The sequence below is a fragment of the Pezoporus wallicus genome, unplaced genomic scaffold (assembly GCF_028554395.1).
Source record: "Pezoporus wallicus isolate ANWC-B61680 ecotype Strahan unplaced genomic scaffold, APGP_CSIRO_Pwel_v1 contig_8188, whole genome shotgun sequence".
Taxonomy (NCBI): Eukaryota; Metazoa; Chordata; class Aves; order Psittaciformes; family Psittacidae; genus Pezoporus; species Pezoporus wallicus.
The window spans coordinates 2,322,995-2,350,031 of NW_026640104.1; positions in this window are offsets into that span (position 1 = coordinate 2,322,995).

Sequence of the window (27,037 nt, forward strand, 5' to 3'; positions counted from 1 at the left end):
AAAAAAAGATGAAATCCTAAATGCAGCTTCCTGTGCACACACTGTACTTGTGTAGCCAGAACCCGAAAGCTCTTACCCTAACGCAGTAAATTTTCCAGCTCTCATAAATATAGGTCTAAGTTATCCCCATGATTCCTGCTTTTCCAAAGGCATCAGAAGCACTCACTGCAGATGTGTTAGGAGAACAAGAGACAGTACTACAAATCTTTTAAGGAGAAATCTGGCAAAGCCATATAGATGTAGTTCAGTAGGCTACCTGGAGTTGTCCAGTGTGTGTCTGCATCACAAGGAGCTCACTTTTTACTTAGAGTAGATTTGGTTTAGTATTTGCTATCACAGGTAGTGTAAAGGTGTCGTGCCCCTACAACAATTTTTGTGGTCCTTTATTTCAGGACACCAAGATTGGCAGGTGTTTCCTGATGGAAATATGGGGGTCAGTGCACCAAGTTCTTGTGATTAACTTGATTTTAAAGTGAGCTGCCCAGAGAACCTGCCACTGAACGCAGTGAAATTTCATATCCATTGAAAAGATCACTGATGAGTTGTCACATGTATAGCTCATGTGCTTAACCCATGTCTGGCTGCTCCTCCAGGGTGCAGTCGGTATCTCTTCGAGGCTTTTTTATTCAGCCAATATCCCCTCTCAGCCACTTCTATCTGATTCAATTTCCTCCTGACTCTCTGCCTCGGGACTTTTTAATTTTCCAGGATGTGGGTTTTGTCTTTCAGCACACTACCACTCATCACGGAGAGCTACAGTCCATACCTCTGTGCGCAATAAACCTTTGGGGCTGAAGAGGAAAGGCACACGGCTCTCCCTGTGATATTTCATTTCATCAGCTCTGCCACATCTTTAAATATCCACAGCACTTAGATCATATTCATAGAGTCCTTCCAGCTCATTAAGGGTCTGTGATTCCCTCATAACCCAGCAGAAGGAATATCTCTTTTCACAGATCCCCTTTCCTCAGTTTCCTCCTAGGTAACAGTTTACAACAGCTTTCTCATGCAGTTCCCCTGCTCTATCAGAGTCAAATATTGCTGCGAGCTGTAGCTCTAAGCTAAAAGCACTTCCCCTCACTTCCACCGTACACAGAGATATTTTTATATCAGTGGTAGTTTAAAAAAAGATTAAGTGGGGGGGGGAAATGGCTTCTGAAGAGGTTGTGTTCCCATCATATTCCAGTCCCTTCTGTAGCCTGCCTGAAATGAAAGGCACCTGCTGGCAGGACTATCTTATCATTAATGCTTGTTTTGTTACTGGCTCTGTCAACACCACCAGAATATTCATGCTTTCCCCCTAATGAAGGCCTCTGGTCCCCACTGGTGCAGACTGATCTCCATCAGCCAGCTCACTAGCAGATCATGAAGTCACACCAGCAATTCTTTAATAGCTCTTTGTGCCTGCTTATGCCCACAGCAGGTACCGCCGAAGTTGTACTGTTCTGTTTCATTTATGTTAGCTGATTCTGCTAAACTGCTGTGGCATATTCAAGAAACCAGTACTCTCCTCTGACTTGCAGCAATTAAACAACATGTACTCACCAGATTTCTTTATCCTTAAGGCAGTGACAATGCTACTTGTTTCAGTGCAACCCCCTTCTGGTCCTTCAGAGATTGAATCCACATTTCTTCTGAAACCAATACAGAAGCAATAGGGAATATACTCAGGGCTCTCACCTTTGGCTTTCAGCAAGGACAAACCTGGGGCAGATGCTCCTGTGGAAGCCACTTTGCTGCTGGCTCCACTGGACTACCTGAGGTGAAAGCTGACTTCTGCAGCCACGATGGTTTGGAACATCGTGTCTTCTGTTTTGCTGCTTCAGACAGCTCCTGATCGCCATAGAAATCTTTTTCACTGGCACAGATAATGAACAATTTCTATTTGGAAAAGCAAAGCAGTGAGAAGCAGTTTCTATTTTTCTCACATTTTGCACTAGAGCCAGACAGAATTTTTTTTTTCCTAGAGATTAAACCAATTTTGATTGAACTTTTTTCATGCAGGTTTTCCAGGATGGAGTTTATAGGAAAGATGAAAGGAAAAGGTAAAATAATCTGACCCCAGGAAACCCAAGACTGTGGATGCCTGGTCAAAGAGGATTTAACTGTTAATGCACAAACAAATCTATACAGGAGCAAAACACCTATTTTGTTTTAAACCACAGCTTGCTAATTTGTTGTGTGCTGTGGGAAACTCAGGTAACAAAATTCACTGCAAAAGCTTATGAAAGTGAAGGTGATATTTACTTCATTTAATTCAAACTTAGTTATCACACTCCTCTTGTATGCCTGTATTCACAAGCTCCAAAATGTGCTATTCTATTCTATGATTCTATGTGCATCAGAAGTGTCTGACCCCTATCACTGATATGTGACAAGATTTATTAATACATTTACGTCTTTTAAATCTTTATTATTTCTCCTAGAGTTCTCAAATATGAACATTTCCATTCATACTTTTATCCAGACCAGTTTTAACGTTTCTCATTTAAATCTCTGCAATGCCATGGGTTTCCATTAGTCAGGGCCAAATCATGACAAACGAGCAAGTCACATCTCCTCAGAACTGCTATAGCGAATTGAAAACCTGCTTTTTCTTGATTTTAACCAAAGACTAAGTGTTCTGTGCCCATAAATCACTGCCAGAATATCTTAGCCCTGTTTATTTGCTTGGTAGAAAGTTTCCTAAACCTAAATGTATCTAAAAATTAGTTCCTGCTTCTTAGGCACTATCATCTTCAGGAAAATTAAGGTGGTTTTTTCCTATTAGTCAGTTGTACTAATAATGTTTGAGTTCTCTTACCACATACAGTGTTGTGGCATTTTTCAATCCACACTGAAAGTCAATGTCGTGTAAGTTTAAGCCATTCTCTCCCCTTCATGAAGTTGTCTGGCTTTGAAGGAGCTAAAATCCCATCCTAAAACCCCCAGGGCATTCCAGGATGTTTGGTACCAGGAGTCCCATCATCCCATCTGCTGTGCACGCTCCCAGTTGCATCGCTGAGTGCTCTACCAGCTTCCAGCTCACCACAACCACCGCCTGATTTCTAACATGAGCAACAGAGTGTTCTATTGCAATTATGTTGGATAAAGCAAATATCAGCCGTGACCTGTACTCTGACATTAGTTGCTATGCAGCTTGGTTGGTCAGGCCCTGCACCATCATTTTGAACAACCGAAATTTGATGTGTAAAGATCTGTCGTTTAACTCTGACCCTCTCTTGCAATCCACAGCTGGTTTTTCTGCAGAATGGGCCCTGATTGCTCTTTCTTTTGAGCTGGAAAGAGTGCTCTGCATTTCCAGCCTTTAACAAGGCTTAGGTCTGAGATGGTCTTTTCATTCAGAAGTCCGCTAATGACAGTCATGAAGGGCTTTCAGTGTGACAATTGCTTTCTAACACGGAAAATCCAACTTATATATTCAGGATGTGGAAACAATTGCCCCAATTACCCACCTTACTGAAGACTGCAGCTTGTCCAGGGGAAAGAAAATGCCTGTAATGGTCAGTGACCACTCTACCAGGGTTAGTGTTGCACTTGGGAAAGCTCCTGATGGCATCCCAATTGAATGGTTGGGGATGTGACTGGCCCTTCACCCAGCCGCCAGCAGCAAGCCCTGCTATTTCTTACTGGTCTTCCTCCATGATGCTAAGAACAACCCCTCTGAGTTTACAGGGGAAAACAGAAGAGAATGAGAAGAGGAGCTCTATCTATATTAACAAAGGAAGGAATGTGTTCATGAAAAGTCTGTCTCACAGATCTGCTGGGAGAATCACTGCACTGCTTTATTCATACTATGGGAAACCATGGCTTTCCATTGAAAAAGGGGGCATCTGGGGAGTCTTACACTCATTCCCTACCCATCCTTCTGCTTTATGCCCATCTGAAGGAACACGGTGGTTTAATCTGAGGATAGCCCTGCGTACACACCTGGGAAAACATTCAATTCTGCATTCTTGCAACTTGCTAGTCACAAAATACACCTTAAGAACCCAATCTGGAGTCCTTATTTAAACTAAATACATCACACCCTCTTTATCCTTCAGAATAGGAAGCTTTATGTCCTAAAACTTGGTATGCTAAGGGTGGAAGTGAATTATTCAGCAGTCCACATCTGTTTCTGACACTGGTAGCTCAGATGCGGCCCTACACTGAGCTACCCTGGAGCAAACAGATCATGCAAATGAAACAATTCCACATCTAAGCACATGTTGATATTAAATGGTTGTCACAAAACGCACAGCAGCTATTGCATCGACCTCAGATCCAACAGAACTCTGCTTTAGGGGTTTCCTGAACTGGAGCCACATTTATATGAAAACCTGAGGAGTAAAAATGACCACCAGAAGCACATAACTTGTTTGTCATTGAACCCATTTTAATAGAAATACATTTAAAAGCAAAAGCTGCTCCACATCCAAAATTTGGATATTATTATTTTAATATTCCAGATTCAGGGAAGTTCTTCAGAAAATATTTAAAGATTTTCTACCTGACATAAACTGCAGATTTGGTTTTTTTTTTTTTCATTTTTGTCATTTTGTTTGGAAACAGAATTAAAGAACCTAACCTAAAAATTTGGGGAAAATTGGCTGTCACTGGCAGTGCAGGAAAACAGCATTTTTATGGTTGACCTTGAAATGGTCTCAAGCTGAGAGCTAACTCATTTAACTTTAGCCCAGATTTATTTCATCAGATATGTCAAAATGGGTGTTAATCTTTCTTTGGTTATTGAGAAAGCATCCCAGATCATCAGCAAATCAGACAGCTCCGAGTTCCTCATATTAAACCAGAGCAGGCATTTCTGAAGCTCAAGAGGAAGACAGGCTGAATGCTTGGAAAGGAGGATTTGCTATTTGGAATTGACTTGTCAATGATGAGGAGTATGTTACTGTGAAAGAAAATCGATGAGGAGGGGTGGTGGTGGAGCTGAACAGCAAACAGTTGGTAAATGAACCCCTGTCTCCTTTGTGGTCTGATCCCAAAGCCTTTTTGATATTTTTTTTTTTAGGAAATTAGATTGTGTTTATTCTTAATTTACATCATGATCTCCTCAGGTGGCTGCAGGTACTAGAAGCATCCACTTATCTTAGAATAAAGAAATGAACCTGAAAGCAGAACTACCAACACCACGTTATAGACAGTCAATCTGACTGGGGGATTCCTCTTTAGATTATAACAAATTTATGCCAATAAGTTTTTACTTGAATGTTTTACCATAATGTAAGCAAAATTATGGTAGTGTTGCCCTCTTTATTCAACAGAAGCTAATAGAAATAACAGAATCATAGAATCACGGAATAGTTAGGGTTGGAAAGGACCTTAAGATCATCCAATTCCAACCCCCCTGCCATGGGCAGGGACACCTTACGCTAAATCATATCACCCAACGCTTTGTCCAACCTGGTCTTAAACACCACCAGGGATGGAGCATTCACAACCTCCCTGGGCAACCCATTCCAGTGCCTCACCACCCTAACAGGAAAGAATTTCCTCCTTATATCCAATCTAAACTTCCCCTGTTTAAGTTTGAACCCGTTACCCCTTGTCCTGTCACTACGTGGTCTTTTGCAAAGTCTCACAAATTCTGCATCACTTTTGAGAAGATTACAAATACTCCTTATGCAGGAAAGTGCAGTTAAATTAATGGAGAGACAGGAGTAAAGTTTTAGGTATGAAATAGGGCAGAGAGGAAAAACTTAAAAGAAACACATTCCGCAAACCAAGCAACCTCCCACACCCCAAACTAAATTCAAACTTCAGCAGACTGCTGCTCAATACCATCCAATGCCAAATTCAAATCAGAGTCCAAGCCAGAAAAATCCCTTGGCTTCTTCTAGCAGCATTGCCTTGCCAAGCAATAATTAACACCACCGGTAGTGCTCTGCACAAATATCATCATCGCAGGCTCCTGCGTGCCCTGCGTCACCGAGCAGCTCCTGAGATGTTTAGCACAGCTCCGGGGTCTCACACTGAAGCTCCATTGCACCTTGACAAAGTCCAGCACCCTTGAGGTGTTCATAAAACAGCTCAGAAACACAAACACATTCACATGTGTGCAATCAACATAACACTGCTGTTGGGTTGTTTTCCTCTGGGGGAGGTGGTGGTGTAATATAATCAGGTTTTTTCCTCACTGTTGGTGAAAACTGGTGTTGAAGCAAAACCCAGAACATTTCAGTAACTATAAAGGTGCAAGATTATCAGTTAGTGCAGAACTGCCCTGATAGAACTGATTTTCTCTAGCTAAACAAAATGCCACTAGTAAAGCAAAACTGGCTTATCCTCGAGGAGGTAGTATGATGTAGTGATTTTAATCCCGTGTTTAATATACTTCATCTATTCTACTGCCCTCGTAAACTGTTACAGACAAATCTGTGCACTGAGTTCAAGAGCTGCTTGATGGAAACAGAGTCTAATTTCAGATCCACCTTGTTGCTTTTCAAGTTGTTTTTTTTTCATTGTTGTTCTATGAAGGCAGCATCTAGATATATAAATACAGAATAATCAAGTCACAGTAGCTTAGACAAAGCAAGCGATTGATATTGCGTGTGCATTTTGCAGCTGTGGAACTCATCTAATTTGTTAGCTTTCAGGCTTTGAGATTACTTAGTACAAAAGTGTCCTGATCCCATGACTGGGATTCTTAGGTTTTAGCACAATACATCATCTTTATTAAATCTAATACAAGATGTGCTTTAGCTACCCATTTATCTTCTCCTCCCCATGAGGCCGCCCAAAACCTGGACAAAACCTTATAATTTGTAATTGTCTCTGAATTTCCTGAAAAGTATGAATGGCTAAATGATGACTATTAAAACCCTCTATTTCATAAATAGAAGGATGCAAATTGACATGTTATTAATATTATAATTAATCTAAAATACTCCAACTTTATGGCCCTATATATTTTCTTTAGTGGCAGAGATTCTTTTTTGAATGACTCTGGGGTATCCAACCATGTATTTGGTTTTCTGTTTGCAAAGCTCAGCATCAAAAGAACAGGAAAAGAACTGATGTGAAAGCAGCATCTAGATGTACAAGCACATAATAATAAAAGCACAGCAGCTTAAACAAAGGAAGAATTTCATTTTGCGTTCCCATTTTGCAGTGGTGAAACTGAGCTACAGCAACTTAAATTACAGAGTTACAGAAAATTAAATTAAATTCCATTAAGACAATTCAACCTCTGGGTGACGAGATCTTCCCCGGGTGAGGACATGTAATTTTGATCACATGCATATGCGCAAGACACCCTTCTTCTCTACACACTCATGTAGTTATTTTGATGGCTATTTGTGTCAGAAGTTGAAATTGATGGAAGAGACAGGGAGGATTTCAGGATGATGTTGGTAAGAACATTTGCACTAAAAAGTGAGACCCTGTAAGAAAAGAGTGCAAAGCATGTTCATCTGCATTAGTAAATCCCATCACTACCAAGCTTGATTACCAGAGATAGATGAAGTACAGAACGAGTCAGAAATGGGATATAACTGACTGTGTATGTCCTGAGTTGCTCCAGAGTGCAACAAGATTTTGCACCAGCTGACAGCAAAAGGGATTTGTTTGCAACCTGAGCTTGCTATACTTTATTCTACCAACCAGAAGAACAAAATTGTTTTGTCACTATTTGCTTAAAAAATCCCAACTCTGCTCCTGTGGTGAGGATGAGTGAGAGATGGGGAAGTTGTGCTTTCCCAAAAGAAGATGCAGCCGCATTGGGAATGAGGGAGGAGAGGATCCTAACCCTGGAGCAGAGAGCAGCTGAGTATACACACCATTGTATTTAGCCCCAGTACCAACTTTCTAGACTAGGGCACTTACATCCAGTGGAAAGCATGAAGGTATAAAGATGACATAATTGTATAGGATTTGTAGGAAACACACAAAGCCAAATCAAACTAACAAACCTGATTTGCTAAAACTGTCAAAGAACTTACTTGGCTTAAAGTAGGGTCCAGTATTCTTGGAGATGTCAGTACAAGATCAGGGACTTACATTTAGGTCAGCAGTCTAAATTGTCTTAAAAATAACCTGCTTAAATTGAAACATTCTATGGCTAGCTTTGAAATTAGATGAGTTCAAGCTAAAACCAGAAGTTACCTGAACATATAGGATCCTGCATGTGACTTCCTATAGATAGAAGAAAAGGAGATAAATTTATACCAAAACCATAGATTTATTCAAGAAAGAAAAAAAGAATTACGAAGAAAAAAAGAATTACGAGATAAATTTATACCAAAACCATAGATTTATTCAAGAAAGAAAAAAAGAATTATGAATCACAGCAATTCCTTCAGAATACAGCTGCTCTGAACCTTGGTTCTGGCTCTAGAGGGAGAAGTCACAAAGATTTCAAAACCCATAGGGTTTCAGGTTCTAAATGTAAGGATGAGATCTGAGAGTTTGGCTCTGATTATTTTAAATGGGGGGGGGTAGAGAAAAATAAGATGTCATGATTTGTGAAACTGATTCTAACTAATCTAACTAAAAGTGGTTAAAATATAAACCATGGTGGCATAGATGTCTACCGGAGTCATCTTTGAAACCAAGCCATTTGTATGTCCAACCATGGATTTCAAAGTCTACACGGCTGGCATTTTTAAGTACCTAAGAAAGCCAAACCTCTAATCCTACAGAATATCCCAAGATCTTTTTTATAAAGACAATGTGAAGAATAAAATCAACCCCTGAACTCAAAGATTCAAATGACTGCGTTTATTATGAGAGATAAAAGTACATTCCTCAAAGGAATTCATTAATGCTGTAAAGTTACCATCATACCCTGAAATTTAATGGGTCTTCAAGCAAAGAAAAGGTCTGATGTTTGGCACTGCTATGTATATTTTCATCTTTCCAAATAATGATTTTCTTTTTGCTGTTACAAAGGGGAAAAAAAGATGGTGCTTTCATGTTATTTTCACTCTGTAGTCATCAGGTTTTGAGTTATCTATATTTAAAAGTTCATTATCAGACAAAGTTAACAGAAGTATAACATTTTTAGAAGTTTATGGACTTGCTGACAAATACTTGATGCTAGCTGGGAGCTCAGTGACTCTCTGAAGTACTATTCCCCATCTATCTTCAGCAGGGTAAAATCAACACTAAGTCATCAACCTCAGTCATTAGAACATCTTGATGTAGACCTGTGAGGAACTCCTTCATGAGAGGAAGAAGGACTAGTTTATTCATCTGTGAATTTCAGGCTTTTGTCAACTAATGCTAGCTCTAAAAGTGAATGTGACTATTGTAATAGATACAGCTGCAGTAGGGTGACTTCCAAACGTATATATGTACCCTGCTTGGTTATGTAGGCTATCTTTGACTTGAGAGGAGGTCAGATTGGGCAGCTATTCAACATCCATGGGGAGCTATCTTCAGCATGTATTCTGCCTGAAGGATTGAGAAGCTAATTTTCCAAGTCCTTGAGCCTGACTGAACTAAGCTGCAGTTTATTTTGCTCAACTCAACTTTTGCCAGCTGAGTCCTCTCTTAAACTAATGTTCAGATATAATCATTTTGCCATGTCACATACAGAAAGTAAGGCAGTCCTACTTGCCCTTTCATAGAAAGTCACTTAGTTTGCATTATTCACCTTGCACATTGGAAGATGGGAAACTGCTTCCAAAACAGCCACTATGCCCTCTTTTCTATTATTGATCATAACTTTTGACACTAGGGTATTAATAAGCAATAACATTTTGCCCTTGTTCAGTTTTCTTTTTGATACAAGGATAAGAATGATGACATAACCATGGAAAATAGTCTGACCATGATGATCCAAAGAGCTCACTGTCATGCAAGAAGACAGCACAAAATCTACTCGGAGGTAAAATAACCTTATCATTTTAAAAGGTTATATTATTCTTCTGATAACTTTGGCTGCAGGAAGTTAGTACAGTTCGGCTGTGCCACTTCATTTTGATACCTTTATATAAAACAGAAAAATACAGTTTCCCCTTTTAATATGAAACTCCACAACAAATGTTACGTTCAGCTGAAGCAGCTTGAATATGCATTCAAGTGCAAGCAGAGGAGAAGAGTTGCACTCTTAAATTGCATTCTCATAAAGGCCATTTGATCCTCATCAGTCTGAAGAGGAAAGCTGATAGTGTACACAGGCAGTAGATCCTTTATCCCCCAGAAGTAACAGAAATGGAGAACTTGGTGTTTTTCATACAGCTACAAGATACTTGGGAAATAAGATATGAAACCAGTTCAGACTGTTCAGAGCAGCTGGTCAGCAGTGAAAGATAGATGCATTTTTCTTGCATGTCTGTTTTCTCCTTTATTTTGATCTGCTTTTCAGACAGAGACACGTTAAAATAAGATTGTGTTACTCAGGAGGTAAAAAAAAAAGAGCATTACCATATTCAATTTCCCACAAACGTCTATTGTAGCAGTAAAAGCAGATGGCACCAGAAACAAATGAACATCAACCGTTCTTGAAGTGAAGTTTGTCTAATTAGAACAGGTTGGTTTTGATGAAGATAATGACCTTGGAAAAATTCATCAATTTTTATGCAATAAAAGAAAATTGCAGCAACCATTTTCAATGCATCCAGGCAGAGAGTTAATTTATAATTGGCCTGCCAAGGGTTGGGCTTGCAAAGGTCTGAGCACTTGTTCATTTCTTGCTGCACTGACACAGAGGTAAAGGCACTTGAAACTTTTGCAGGAGCCCGCTGTCAGCGTAGACACCTGAATAAAGGGAGCTGAATTTGATCAAAGGCAGAGCTGTAACACTGCAAAACCAAATGCTTTCTTTGAGCTATTAGCTGGGCATTTGCTGCTGTTCATTCTGAAAGACACACACCTACACTGAGTCAACTTCGCCCTGCTATTTTTATGCTGAAAATATAATACAGGGCTGTAGATGCTATGGCCATGGATGCAGGTGATTTCTAGTGATGTGGATTTCAAATATTTACATAGATATACACATGAACACACACAGATATATGCGTATACTTTTCTTTCTTACCTATATGGTGCTGAGTCTTAAGGAGTCCATTACCGCACAGTTCTGAATGGAGAAAGGGTAGGTATAAGGCAGGACAATAAAACATTACCACATGCAGTTTGTATGGTATAGCTGTAAAGTTTCTCCCTGTCTGCTTAGGAATCTTGTAGAGATTTCCAGAAGATTCTGATTAAATAACTTCTATTTGAAGGGCATTTTTTTAAAGGCTATGATTTTTAAAGGTTTCGCTTATCTTTTCTATTATTTTCTTCCATTCATCTCAAAGAGAACTTGGATTTTCCATGCTTAACATCTCTCTCTGCCCGGTTGTAACTGAAGCCATTTTTCTCTTTGCTTTTTGCTGTGAAATTCAATGATAGAAAACATAAAGGTAGCCCCATACTACGTCTAGTTTTTATCACTTTGTCATTATGTGGGGTTTCCAGTACTTCCCCTTGTAACATCCTCCCTAAAATCTCCAGGAGTAATTGCTACTGCAAACAAATACAGACATTAAGACTTTTTGAATCCCCATGTCTACCCTACAAAATGATATTCTTGTTTCTTCTACAAACATTAAAAATCAGACACCTGGAAAAAAGGGATAAACCAAATACTCTCTGGACCAGTCTCCTCCTTTCAAGCACTTCTGAGAACATGCAATTCACATCAAAACAAAGCAGACTTATAAATACCATTAAAACATGCATGAATATGGACACTAGCAATTCATCTTAAGTTTTTCAATGAAAACTAAAAGAAAGACACACCACTCTCCCTCCAAAATGGCCCAATACCACCAGATTAGCAGAGTTTAATACAATTTGGCAGTGAAGTTACAGAAACAGCCACTGAGTAAATTGAAGAAGGTCCAGGTTCAGCTCCACATATTTAAACAGTAACTCATCACAAATTATTTCTGAGAATTTACCCAAGAGATAAAATTTTGTGAAGCAAATTTGTTTGTTTCTAAGAGAGCACCAAAATTAAGTGCAAACGTATTTAACCACAAATAAAATGTTGACGCTTTTTCATGTATGCCAAAAGTCTCAGTGTTTTATAGGAGTTGGTCTCAATGATTCACAAAATATGCCAAATAGTATTTATGGCTGGACAATGTAGATACAACTCAAAATTTAGAAGAGCTGCAGCCTGAAATTTAGGGTTAAAACCAAAAATATGTATTTTCAGAATCTTGCACGTGGTTTTTTAAATACAAAATAAGTAACACATCTGACAGAGGGAAAAGTCAATAAAAGAAAGAGAATTAAAAATCCCACCCTATCTCTAACATAAGTTGATATTTATTAGGATTAGAGCTATTATAATGATGAACCCAGACTTGATGTTCAGGAATAAGGTTTTGTCAGTATGAATACAGAAAGAAAGGAAGGAAGCTTGAAAACACAGAGCCACCAGAGCATTGCCATGTAACATGAATATATTAATGTTTGTCAATGAATTTCGTCTAGCTGAAGCATACTCATTTCCATATCACTTACTGGAGATGATTACTTAACATTTTAGTTAATATTCAATGTTAATAAACAGGCTGACAGGAGAGGCATGGATCAACATCTTTGCCTCTTCTCTCTCCTTTATTAAAGCACCTTTGGCCTCAGGACAGTAAAGGATTTTGCTACTTAACACTAGCATCATTAAGTGTATTAAGCACCATCTCATCAAAGAGACCTTGAATTTTCCAATAGTTTTTTGTGAAGTTTCCTCAGTCTGCCCCTGAGTACCATAAGTTAATTCACTGCATTCAGCACAACTTTAATGGGGAGAAGAGCATCCACCAGATTCACATCCGGGATGTTAGAAAGATTCAGCCAGAAAAAAACAACACCATGATTTAGATGTTTTGGCCCCCTGCTTTGATTTTTTCTTCCTCACGAAGGTTTGGATAAGCCATAAAATACTTCAGTGATTCTCCAGGCTTACACAAGTCTGGTTCTTTTGTGATTGCTGACAGCTGCAACATTGGCAGCACTGCTGGATTTAATTACCCTGACAAAAAGTCTGCTGGCCCTTTCCCTCTGGAAGGGGAGATTTTGTTCACTGAAGAAAGCTCACTCATTAGGACAGCTCCAGAGCTGTGAAGGCTGAAGTTAACTGACAGATGTCCTTGTCCATATCCATGAACAAAAACATGCCAGATTGAGAGAGCAGAACCTAGACAGCTCATGCTCATGCCCAACATGTTATATATGAGTAAAGATGGCAGCTAATCACACATCACCCTGCCTAGCCTGGATCACTCTACTGAGCACGGCTGTGACACGCTTTCTAGCCTAATGGGGATCACTGAAACACAATGTGGTTGGCTGGGATTTTTCACTTCCAGAAAACTCTAATAGCCCATAATGCTTCCACAAAGCTGGCTGGGGGTCTGTCACAGAGACCCTCTGGGTGCGCTGCTCCATTCACTGGTTCTCAGGACATGCACAGTTTTCTTTCTGTTTCTCACTGAAGCAATATGAGAAAGCTACCTAGATTTCCCCAAAATATACTGCTAAGAAGGCACTTACATGCAGACGTGACTTTGCCACACAAGCATGGCTGTAACTGTTAACATATAGATGAGGTCCTTCTAAGTGTTTTTCTGCTCTAGTCCTTGTAACAATTACTTTGATCTCTGAAAGCAATAGAAAAACAATAGGAATAGGCATGTAACAGTAAATGGGATATGACAGCACCTTTCCTCTCAACAGGATTCCCTTGCTTATGGTCTCTCTCAGCCCCTTTTTCTTCACTCTTGTCTAACAAAAATCTGCAGCTGGGAGGTTCAATGTGTTTAGCACCAGCACTTCTTGATTTCTGCTCTGTGCAGCCATGAATAAATGAAAATATCCTGACTAACCCTACAGATCTCTGCTCAAGGCGACAACCAGTGCCTTTTAGCAGTGCCCGGTATGATCATAGAATCATAGAATAGAATCATAGGATGGTTAGGGTTGGAAAGAACCTTAAGATCATCCAGTTCCAACCCTCCTGCCATGGGCAGGCACACCTCGCACTAAACCATCTCACCCAAGGCTTCGTCCAACCTGGCCTTGAACACTGCCAGGGATGGAGCATTCTCAACCTCCCTGGGCAACCCATTCCAGTGCCTCACCACCCTAACAGGAAAGAATTTCTTCCTTATATCCAATCTAAACTCCCCCTGTTTAAGTTTTAACCCATTACCCCTTGTCCTATCACTACAGACCCTAATGAAGAGTCCCTCCCCAGCATCCCTATAGGCCCCCTTCAGATACTGGAAGGCTGCTATGAGGTCTCCACGCAGCCTTCTCTTCTCCAGGCTGAACAGCCCCTGGATAAGATGATAAGATGGAGCTGCCAAGTCCTGTTCTTGAGAAGCATGTTCCAACACGAGCTATAAGCATAAGTCACGGTCTCTGATGGAAAAGCAAGATGAAAACATCAGTAATCTTGTACTCCTTCACCTTCAGGCATGGCGTTTTCTGCCTGTTCTTCTGCATTGCTCTTAATGTGCTGGTCCTGTGCTTTCTGGACTGGTTTCATCTTACCTGGATGTGCCCAGAGGGAAGAGCTGGTTCTCCTCACAAAAAATTATTTTGTTGTGCTCAAAGGGGAAAGCTCTTTTAGCCTTCACCCATAAATCAAGCTCCATATTCCTGCTCCTGTTCCATCTCACATTCATCTTCCTTTGCCCATTGTACAGGAAACTCCAAATGAGGCCTCACCACTGCCTCTCATAAAACATGATGATATCCTCACTTTTACACATCTGGATATGTGCAGCTTTCTTTATGAGTTAGAAAACAAGGGAAAAGTGCCTTAGGTAATGTAGCAATTAAAATTCAAGATACTGAGATCATGGACAGCTGCAGATATGCAAAGAAATCCCACAGCCCTTTGTGTTTCCTGTAGGAATCACACAGCAGGGCCTTTGCCTCATAGGAAACAGATCATTTGGATGGTGGGCTTATAGTCCCCTTCCCGTTAACCTCAGCTCCTACCACACGTTATCAAACCTAGTTTAAAATGACTCAGTTGTGCTGGGAAGGAAAGCAGCTGGTATCCTATATCAGCAGGATGGTGGATTACTATCTGTTGGGGCAGTGCAGAAAACCACAAGGAAGATAAGTGACCTCCAAAGAAGTCCCTCTAATGCCAGGAGGGATTGGAAGGATTTACAGTGGTACAAATTGATGATCCAGTTTCTTCTGTAAGTAAACACTGGATCTTTGCCTGTGCTTATGGATTACATATGCATTTATAAATCCATAGGAAACACAACAGAAGCTGTTTGTGAATAGTAATACAAGGAAGTGCAAATATCCTTTAAAAAAAAGGGGGGATTTTTTTTATTGTTTCCATTAGTGTTGGGATTTTTAACGTGATTTGATTACAATCGTTTGAGAAAAAGAACTTTGAAAAAATCTCACCTCCCAAAGTCATTCTCACGGCTTGGAGAAGAGCAAGACATTTACCAAGGATAAAATTAATATTGATTGCTTAATTTAATACAGTCACATCCCACAATCAGGGCTTTCTTTGCCAAGTGCTCGTTCATTTCTCATCACAGCCAATACACGGACTTTAGAAACAGGGCTGAATAAACATGGGCTTTAGAAGCTGACACCATATAAAGCAGCCCTTAAAGTAATTTTCTTCTCTGAGTAGCAGCTGTGGCTGTTCTTTACCTGATGTACATGAATGGGCTCCAGCCAGCAGCCACGGGACTCTTAGTGCTAGCCACAATGCTGTGGTCTTCACATGCTGGTTGCATGCTGGGCATGTAATGTCAGCCCAGCAGGTCCTCTGTACCTTAGGCTTTTCCATTTCTAGCCTCAGTAGGCTCCTCAGAATAATTATGTGCTTGGAATGGATTAGAGAATCTCTATACCAGGACTGCCAGGAGTACATGTAAAAATCTGTAAGCACACCAATGTCAGCTCCCCGAGAAATGAAGTGTCCTTGTCCTGCCTCTGAAAGATGGGGACATTACATGGTACAAAGGCTGAGCAAAAACATGTTGCTTATGGTTTAGACCAGTGGCTTTAAGACTGGAATTGTTTTAACTTAAGGGTGTTTGCATTTTCATCTTTCACGGAAGCTATTGCCTACCTCTGAATTTGGAACAAATACCTGTCACTCTGAAATCATGCTTTCCAACAGTAATTTAGTAAAATGACTTTGCTGTTTGCCTTTTATCCCCTGGTTGTAGGCAGCCTCAGATCTTTCTGCCCCTGGTCAAAGGAGTGCTGGGAAGTGATTCCATAAGGACACTAAGACCTAAACAGGCTCTCACAGCCCAAGGAGAAATACAACACAATCGTTAGGATCTGAGTGTTTTCTTAAGATGCTGAGTCTTCCCTAGCCAGCCAGCATCGTAGTTTCCTCCTTTGACTTCAACTGAGGTGTTTTATTTTCTACTAGTGAAAAATATAGACTACTGAGTGACTTGATGTATACCTAAAAGAAACTCAAAGCTCATATCTGAATATCACCCCAAGATAGAGTTCATTGCTAACAAAAACCCAGTGAAGTGCTGAGATTTTGAATCAGAAAGAAAAATCAAGGTGCTGATGGAGCTCTGCACAAAGGACACTTTTACCCAGGAAAGCCCATAGCCAAGACATGTCATCGATCCAAACATGACAGTGCAAAATACCACAGTCTGGTAATGAAAACAGAGATTGCACATATAATGGAATCTTATCAGCCTAAGAGGAAAAAGTGGCAGCCTAACTGAATAAAATCAAGACACTCCAGTGAGGTCCAACAATAATGCACATACGACGGTGGATGGGGACTAAAGGAGGAGTACTTAGTACTTATCATATCCCACTTGTTTTCAATGCTGGAAGAAAAGGTAGCATATAGAGAGCAGCATAAATGATGCTATGAGGTGAAGAGATGGGGAGGTGATGAGAATAACCTGATGGTATGCTTTGATCTGGAAAACAGTGTTCCATGAGGTGCTTTAGCTGAGCATAGTGACGCCTCGCTAATCTGTGTTTAAACCAGGCATCCCATGGTAACAGCAAACACCCATAATAGAAAAGCATCTTGCATAATAAGGGTGAAGACACAAAATTCTCTGGAGGCTCTGTGTCCCCCTTATCCTCATATAATCACTGTAAAGCACTCCTTGCCCGCAGAATCACTTTGAATAAGAAAACTATGAATATAAGTGAGGAACTCTTCTGTTCTAGCCGTTCACTCAGGGGTTTCCTAAGGTCAAAATGCACATTACTGTTTTCTGTTTGCTTTTTATTTCTCATCCAAAAGAAATTTTTTATTATGTGCTACAATTCCTGGCCTTCACTAACCCATTCCCATTATCTTCTACATAAATTATTTTTCTACCTTACTGGAGGCTTTATATTCACTGTGAAATTTACCTTGGCGAGCAAAAGCATCATGCACTAAATTTTCTGGTGGAGAAAATGCTGCATTTTGGGAAGGAGCCAGAGACAGTCACCATAAATCTGGGAGCAAAACTCTGCTGTAAAACCAGGCTTCATGTGCTTCTGTGTGATCAAGGCTTGTTTTCTGCCCGCAGCTCTGGACCATTCTGGTAGTGAGTTGCCCACAGGTCACTGGGGTGTTTCACTAATGCCTGCTAAGAAGAGATGGATGGTTAGAAGCTCATCCCCATTTTTAGGTTCTCAATAACTTTTCCAACGGGTTGCAAATACTGTGATTCAAGTTAATTCTGACAGCACAAACTTACTCATAGGTAACTGAGAGTATGGAAACAACTAAAGAAAAGGGACAAATTATGCTGTTCTGGTTTTGTCCTCAATAAAAACGAATAAAGAGAAGCCAGTGTCTGCCGAAAACTGCTTTATGACACTTGTCAGTGTAACTTTTGTAGTTTCAGGAGATGCTATATTTTTTAAGTGCTTCAGTAAAGCCCACAAAGGGAAGAAAAGTGATGACCTTAGTGGCATGGGCAGGTTTGATTCCTGCTCATGTGTTTTCCCCCTACTTCTTTCAGAGCTGGGGCACTTTTATGTTTTCACAGGTGAAACAGAACAAGAGCAGTAATGGAAACCTATTTTCCACACAACTTCAGCTTTTGCTTTTTATCTGGGAACGCTTCAGTTCCTCTTGAGAAATTAGCTGCAAAGGAAAGCTGACAGCCAGCATTCCTTGTCACTAGACAGCACCACTGCTAGGACATAGCAGATTCCATACTCAGCTTGTCTGTCAGCATTGAGGGGTTTACAGGAACAACTCTGTTTGTTGAGACGTTAAGCAGAAACAAGGACTCTGAGAGCACCCCGGACTACCTCATTATGAAGCTGCATCTGCAGCAAGCATAAAGGAGGAACCAAAGCCACGTCTAATTGTGGGTGAACAATTACAGTGTGGCACGGCCAACAGCATAAAGAGATAATAATGCAAGCAGAGCATGGATTTCAAATCAGGAAATGGTTTTATTCAATGCTAATCAGCTGCTGCAACCAACTGAGGAAAAATAATGTATGACTGTGTTGCAAAATTCCAGATCCTAGCCTGACCCCATCTTGCAATTGTTTTGTTTGCTGGTAGATGTAAACAGCCACATGACGTGTGTTTATTAGTGAAGGAGTTTAGGGAATTCACAGACAAACAAATCCCTGCATGCAAATGAGTTTGATTTTTACTTCACTTACCCCAGGTTTGGATGCTGAAGAACCAATGTGCCTTTATTTCACGTAACAGATAGCTCCAGGGAAGTCTGTAAAATTCTTATTCTCAATCTATTCTAACTCAGCCAACCCACTCCTTAACTGTGGACTAAGCAAAACCCCATCATTTTTGTACCTTACTTGCAGAACTAGCAAATCCAGGGCCTGCTTTTGGTGTGGAACGAAGAAGAAAAGTTCCAGGTTCCTTGTAACTATTTCTTGCTTGTCAAAACTTTAGCAGCAGGATGAGGCATCTCTCACAGCCTTTCCAACCTGGCTGAGGCACTGGCATTGCTAAGCGGTACCAGGCCAATACAGGAGAGATGTCAAAACACTGGCCACAAAGATGAAGGGCGGAAAGATAGGTACAGATTTTGTTCTTGCATTAGTGCCGTACCAGCCATGCAAAGACCTAGAGAAAGAATCCGATCCTTACACTGAGAAAGAACAAAATTCCTCAAGAATTCAATTCAAGAGAAAGATTCTTCCTTGATTCCAAGAAAAATACCCCAGGAAGTCTTTTGCTCCCAGGCCATACTTCAACACTGGTGATCAGGGAAGACCTTCTCAAAATCCCTTTTTCACTCATCTTGTCCTCGAGAAGCAGCCTCTGTTACCATCAGACACAGGCAAAGACTGAGCAAGAAGGAAACTGCATAGGATAGGAGAATGCAGTAGCTCTGGTCACAGTCACTGTTTCGGTGGGTGCATTACAGTAGATTTGAAAGCTAATTCTGTTGAATTAATTCAACCAAAGTATCTGATTTGTTACTAAACTTCAAACCTGGAAGTTTCACATCTTGCTAAAATACAGCCTCCACACATCACTAGTTAAAAGTAAACCTAAGAATTCAAGCGATTTCGCAAATATGAAGAAAATCAATGCTCAGCTCTTAAAAATCCATGATTTCCAGCAAAACTGGATCCTCAGTTATACAGAATAACAGGGAACATTAGAAAATCAGCAATTAACAAGTGGCTTCAAGTAACTAAAAATAAAGTGCTCATTTCTTTCCAAACAAAAAGTACTTTCCATCAAGTTTGTGTTAAACTGGAGCTCTGATGTGGCACCTGTCAATCCTTCCAGTCTGCCTGACGCATTAATGTCACATCAAATATCAAGAGAAGTGCCTCAGCTGTAAAAACGATACCTCATTAAAGTTGCTGAACATGTAAAAGTACAAATGATAACCACTATATAAAGATATTGGAAGCTATATTCTAACAAGTAAGTGTAATAAAGGAGATATGGGGGGAGGGTAATGCATTTGTTTATAAGTTGGATTTCTTCAGCTTTTGGTACAAAACCTGTTGGGTTTGGTTTTAGTAGCTCTTTTTCCTAACTGCCAGCTTTGCAGACAGTAATGTGGGTAGTGCTAACACCGTACCTATCATTCATCAAAGATCCTGTAATAAGAATTTAGTTCGTAGTTTTATTGAAACTATACAGGTCAGGATAAAAGCAAGCTTATGGTGGCATAAACATTGAGGCTTTGCAAGGATAAAGGGCAACGGGAACTTCTGTTGTGTGATATAAGGCAGTTGAGTGACTGAGGCATTAATGTGTTTGATAACACTGCGCTGCATGTTTGGATACTGGATTATTAAACGCAAATAAATTGCACCTTTGCGTAGTATTGAGTCACAAATTAAATTAGCTTTATTTGACCTTATTGGATGTACAGGAGGTGCGTGGTGCTTTCCCCATTTACAGAAAACAACTATTCCCATGTTTGGAACGGGAATAATATTACATGGTCAAAAAAACAATCATCCCCAAGAAGAAGGCCAAGTTTTCCAAGATAAATTACATGCTGCATCGGGCTCTGCTGGAAACAGCTGATGTTGACCTGAGACGACGCTCAGGTCTGCATCAGCTTGGAGCTGTGCTACGTTTTTCTCTAGGTGAAACTGCTGCTTGGCTTGATATTGCACTCCCTCAAAGTCTTCACTCCCTGCCTCCCTGCCTACCTTCTGAGTTATTGCTGCTGTTAAGCACTCCTGCTTAATAGGTTCAAGCCAGAAATACAGACTGCATCCTATCAAGTCCACTGTTGAAATAAACACTGAAATGTCAAGGGAAGAGTTCAGGGAGAGAAGCAAGGAATGAAGCGAGGGGACTGTGATTAATCAGAGATGATTTACCTGGGCTGCCAATACTCAGCCTGGATGTTTCCTGAAAACATGAATAAAGCCTTACTTTGGGAACAAAACTCACTGAGAGCAGTTATAAGCCATCCTCCTGGGCGATATGCCAGATCACAGGCCACACTTGAAACAGCTATAACTGCTGTGCTTAAAGAACACAGGTCCTAAATGCTTACTTTGCAATAGCACTTTAGCATTTTTACAAGGTCTAAAGAGAAATAAAAGAAACATTTTAATACACTTTATGAAAGTTAGTGTCCAGCTGCCAAAAAGAACATTTTGTTTCCCTTAGGTTTGTAATGGGATCAAGTATAGCTTGGTCTTTTCAGGCCTGGATTTGTTCCACAGCTACAAAATAAACTGGTTCTGTAATTTGCAATGTATGATATGCAAGGGCATCAACAGAGGTGACCTCAAGGACCTCTTTCGGCTTCCATTTCCCTGGTATGCCAAAGGTGAAGTACAAAACGCATCACCTGGGATGGCAGGAGGTGGAAATAAAAAGGACAAAATAAATGAAGGGAGGATCTGTACTGCTGAAATTTGCTCAGAGAAGATGAATCAAGAAATGCCCAGCTAGTTTAGATAGAAGATGACAGAAAGATAAATTGGATGACTCCTTAGTATCCTTTCCATCAGTTTTTAAATGATGTGTCAGACAGCACACACTCCACACTTCAAGATTGCAACAGGAGCCTGTAATTCCCTCTGTGTGCTCCTCTTTGCACAGCTGCCACACTCACAGGTACCACATTTTGTGTGTATGTTCATTAGAGGGGTGCTCCTTAAAGATGCTGGTGGCCTTTTCTCTCCATGTATGTCATGACATGTGAATGTTTTCATAAGCAGTGCTAGTTAATACGTGTCAAAAAGGAAACTTTCCTAAACATTCCCGAGAAACAGGCAATGGAGGTAACAAGGATAATCGCCTGGTGATCCGTTCCACAATAACAAGAATCAGGAGAGGGGCACAAATAACAGCAAATCTGGCTCACCATGATGCCAGGTCTAGTTTGATGCCAGCAGTGTTTCATGTAGCAGCTATCACTCTGCCACTTAACTGCCTTGTAAACCAGCAGCTTCTGTCACTGATGCTGTCCATGGGTATTTTTAGAAAGTGACTATATGCAGACAACTTTAACTAGAAAGGTTAAAAAATTGCTTATTGTGTGAATAACAGTGCAGGGCCTTTGTTGGTAATTTCAGGATGACACAGTATTAACGGAAAAGAATAAACCATTAGAAGAGTCTTCTTTCAGAGTTAATAGCTGTGAGACGTGTGAGCTTTTCTTGTGGTTTATATGAATTCTGTCCGTTGTCCCAGATTTTTGCACTGTTGCCTAGCCAAGAGTTTTCCATGCAGCATCATTAGACTGATGAAGACGTTGAAGAAACCGGTCAGACCCCGAGTTCCTGTAATCTTAGTGTAGCTTTTGATTCTTAGAGATGAAAACAAAAATCAAACCCAAGAACAGCTGAAATTAATCTGAGCAACGTTATATAAAGGGAAAAACCACTTCCTGGAACTTCCAACTAAAGCAAACCAGAAGCAGAAAAAACCCAAGCGTTCAAGGCCTATATCTGGTCATAATTTTTCAGTGTCACTGTAATGGAGTTCTGATTAGAACATTGCCCTCGCTTCTTCAAACACTATTTTAGTCACTGACATATCGTTGATTCTTTATTAAAATGATAATGTTTAAAAGGCACTGGCAGGGAACACGAAAAATCAAGGAGCATTAGTCGTACAGTCCATTTTTTAACACAGTAAATACTTACCGAGTCACAGACTAGTTCTTGTCTAGGTCTAGCAATGTGGGGAATTGCCAGACCTTATGGGAGCTGAGCAAGCGGAGGCTGCAGAAGGAAGCATGGTGGTAACAGTGCAGAAGCACCTGTGGGGAAGGGGATCTTGATCTCTCTTCCCAACAAGGGAAAGAACTGCTCTTCCAGGGTGTCACCAGCCTAGGGCTGCTTGTGTTTTAGTAGAATTTGATCATTTTTCCTGTTTTCCCCTACTCCTCAGCTTCCCCTGCAGGCCCTTTTGCTGTTCTTTCTCTCTGTAGACCTGACAACTCGAATAATTGGTATTTATACACAGCAGCATACATCAAAGCTATATATACCTTTAGTGACCTAAACCCGTTGACATCTGTTTGAAGACCTAAGTAAAATGAATCACTACTCTTAGCACCTAGAAAATAAGTCTGCACCTTTTATCACTGCCAGAATGGTAGTGTTAACCTGTTATTCCAGGTTAACAGATAGGACACCCTGATGAAGAATGTGTTCACATTCACCCTGACTCGCCTGAGGTTGTGCAGTCTCCTTTCTCTGCCATAATTCTTTTACATTAAATATAGATGGTATCATAAGACTGGTATTGTGAGGAGGCACAAATAGAAGCCAAAAGGTCCCCAAGTCAATCCCCTAACATCACCAAGATGCAGTCCTGCAATGATTGCAGAGAGATTATGTACTCACCAAGCCTGTGATAGAAACGGATCAGAGAAGATATAGATGGCAAAGCTGGATTCTTCCATTCACTTCCTACAATTGAAGTTTTGTTTCTTTTATCCTACTTCAATATACTGTTAGTTATCAAAGTGAATCTACAGGGGGAATAATCTTCTCTGTAGTTTACCTTTTTCTCATTTACTTTGCCAAGCAAGATGTTCCTCTGTACCAGTTTGTTCGACAGATGTATCTGCATGGCAGTTTTGAATAGAGCTTAGCACTGTGCACAGCTGAGGTAATGACACATTTGAGCCGCTTTCTGTTTCCACTTGATAACTGTTTATCTTTGACTTTTAAAGTCTGTCAGATGTATGTATGGCAACTGTGAAATCTATTGTGAAGTCTGATGCACAGGGCTGAATGTCCTGTTTTGACATCGTTACTTAGCTGGAGCGTGATACATTACCATGCGTTATATTGACCTGACAGGAAACTACCAAGCCCTTCGGCTTTAGTGGACACATGGATGTAGGAAAGCACAAAAGAGACAGTCCCTTTTCATAGCAACATGTCAGATGTTTTGGGTTGGAAGAGACCTTGAAGATATTTTAGTTCCAGCCCACCTCTCACAGGCAGGGACACCTTCTACTAGACCAGGTCGCTCAAAGCCCCATCCTGTTTCCTTCCATGCTTCCAAGGCTTTTAACTACCTTCTTGGTACCTCTTGATCTTCTGCTCAAGGTGACCAAGCTGGCCTTGAACATTTCCAGGGATGGGACAGTCACAGCTTCTCTGGGCAACCTGCTGCAGTGTCTCACCATGCTCATAGTGAAGAGTTACTTCATTATTTTTAAACTACAAAATGTAGACTGTCGAATATCAGATTTAGGAGGTGCCTAAGAATGTCCTCTTTTTTTCTACAGAAAATAGTTCAGGAGTTCCAAATGGGAATTTGGACTTGGCATAATTGGCTATAAAATTCAGATGTTCATATTCTTGATTATGGGTAATTCTCCTCTGAAGTCTGTTAACTGATTGTCACACGTTTTTACTCACTGGCTGTCAAACTGGAATTACTTTCTTTTCTTACTTCAGAGAAGAAAAGAATGAGGGTAAACATGATAGATTTTCAAATATATAAAACACTAGTGAAAGAAAAAGATCCGATTTCACAATTTCTATCATACTGCAGTCACTATCAGATGGAAAAAGTTTCTAATGCTAAGTATGAGTGCAAAGGATAAGGTTGGAATCTCTGAAGTTATAAGAAACTATAGTCCTCCTATGCATTTTCCATGAGGACTGAGGAAGTAAATGGTAACTAATTATACATGACATCATCTTTGTGCTTATTTATATCAGTTTTCATATCTGAAGCTGAAAGTGTTTTTTATTGAATTTGCCATTAAAAATGAAATTATCTAATAGGTTATAAGCCAAGTGATAATGATTTAATGTCCCTTTTTAAGGAAAAAAAATCTGGTTGCAGTAAGTCCTGACGTCTTACAACATCTGGTAAAATTGACTGAACATAGGCCAGCATTTTCAGAAGTGATTACCAACTCAGAGCACCTCATTAGGGAAATCAAGCCTAGCAGTCCATGAATATCGTGGTTCTTCATGCCTAAGGTTGGGTATTTGAAAGGGAGCCATGTACAAATATCAATTACTTAGGAATTGTATTCTGTCATACAAACTGAGAGGGAGCAAGCACAATTGATCTGCAAATCCATATCTTATTTTCAAGGAGTGATCCCATATAAATCCAATTAAACCTGCTGTTCAGTGAAATCTATTATTGCTTTAGAAATTGTTCCTATTGATACCATTGCTCATGGTCAGGAGGAGGCTAAACTTTCTTCTGTTACAAGAAATGTCTGAAGATAGAGCAGGTGGAAAGGGAAATGGCACCAAGGGGATTGTTAAGTTTTTCATATGTGTGCCATCACAGAGATGGCAGTTAGTACAACAGTTTAGTTAAACTTTAGTTTAGTTTAGATTAGTTAAACAGAAGCTAAAACTGAACGATAAAACCTTCTGAATTTCCTGTTCTGGCCTACAGTTAATCCAAAACAATCATCCTGCATTTGTAACTGTAACAGCTTCATTAAAACTGCACTTTTAAATAAAGTTACAATTGCAAAAGGGTTTCTTTTCTTTATATAAAGGACAACTTTCCCCCAGCTCTAGTGTGGCACACATTTTGGTGACCACGATAAATTACGCAGGCTAGGGCCTGTAGTCAGGTGCAATAATATACCATGGTGAATGGATAAACAATTATATAACCAAACTGTTTAGTTAGTCTGAAAGTATCTTTTTGTTTCCAAAAGCATAATTATCAAGCAGTCCATATTACAGCTGATCTCCCTGCTTTGGAAATGGTTCATGCCATTTGCTGTGGATCCTTGACTTTTCCCCACAGTGGTGGTGTTTCTCATGCAATTATTAATAGCTCAATTAGGAGATAAGAATTTTGGAAGTAAATAAAGCAGAAACAATCCCTATGTTGAAAACTGATGTTATCACCTACCTGGACTCCATTTCTTCCTTATAACAGAATCTGTGCTTCAGATTCCTGCAGGCACACCTTTCCAGAATGAATGCCACACGATTTATCTACTGGTTCTAAAATGGGTATGATCGCTGTTTACTTTGAAATACAGATACAGATAAAGTCTGCATTTGAGTCTTCACACTCTTGGCATGGCTGTCTCATCATCTGCTAGATTAGGAGAAAATGCTACCTTGGGACATAGTACTTGACTTAGATCAGTAGAGTCGGGGCATGGGGTTGATGACATAAAGGTTTTTATGCTATTTGTTATCCTCACATTTTTTTTGCTATAAGAAGTTCATCTATTCAAACCCATAAAGCCAGAGCAATTCTAGTTTGTGCAGTGAACACTATTCTCTGTTAACTGTCACATGTGGCATTTTAAAAAGCAATGGGTTGTATTTAAGTGTGAGAACATGAGACACACACAAAAAGATAAAAGGCTAAGTATAAATAGCTGTGGAGCAGTTAGTATTACCTTGCTTTTTTAAAGATATATATGAAATAGTGGACAGAAAAGATAGAGATTTTTAACTTTGCTTTTTGCTGGTTCATCCCTTTGAGTCCCTGCTAAACAACACTGATGATATTTTGAGCTGTTAAGTTAGTAGACGCGGTCTTGTTTTGAAAGAGGTTTAAAAAATGGGAAAAAGACAGACTCTTCAAAATCACAGAACCTCATCTGCACAAATATCCATGTCAATATTCATCTTGCTTTTGATTCTGTTTAGATAACGACAGCTCCTCTTCTCTCTCCCTGAACTTTCAGACTCAGTGACAGTCTCCTTCACTTTCTATCCTAAGCTGCAGCAAGGTTTTATATACGTTGTTAAACAAGCAACTTATTCAACATCAGAAGTGGTTATTTTAAGTAATTGCTATACAATATACACAGACACACAGCCCTTACACACACACGCTTAAATATTTCCTTAAGTATTTCGGAAACTTCTGGAAGAAGAGTTGATACATAAGATATAGATATAATCCATTTTAATTGCTTGCCCCTCCATGAACTACAGCTTCAGAATGTCCAGACTCTCCCCTAAATATGATTTTTAATTATCATCAGAATAAATTCATAACTGCCAGAGATAAATCTGGAAACATTTGTGTGCAGTCGTAGCTTAAAGCATACTTAGGTATCAGCTTGAATACACTGAAAAGGGAGAGCATTAATTGCACCTCAGGTAAAGCAACATGTGTAACATATCTGAAGGGGGCCTATAGGGATGCTGGGGAGGGACTCTTCATTAGAGA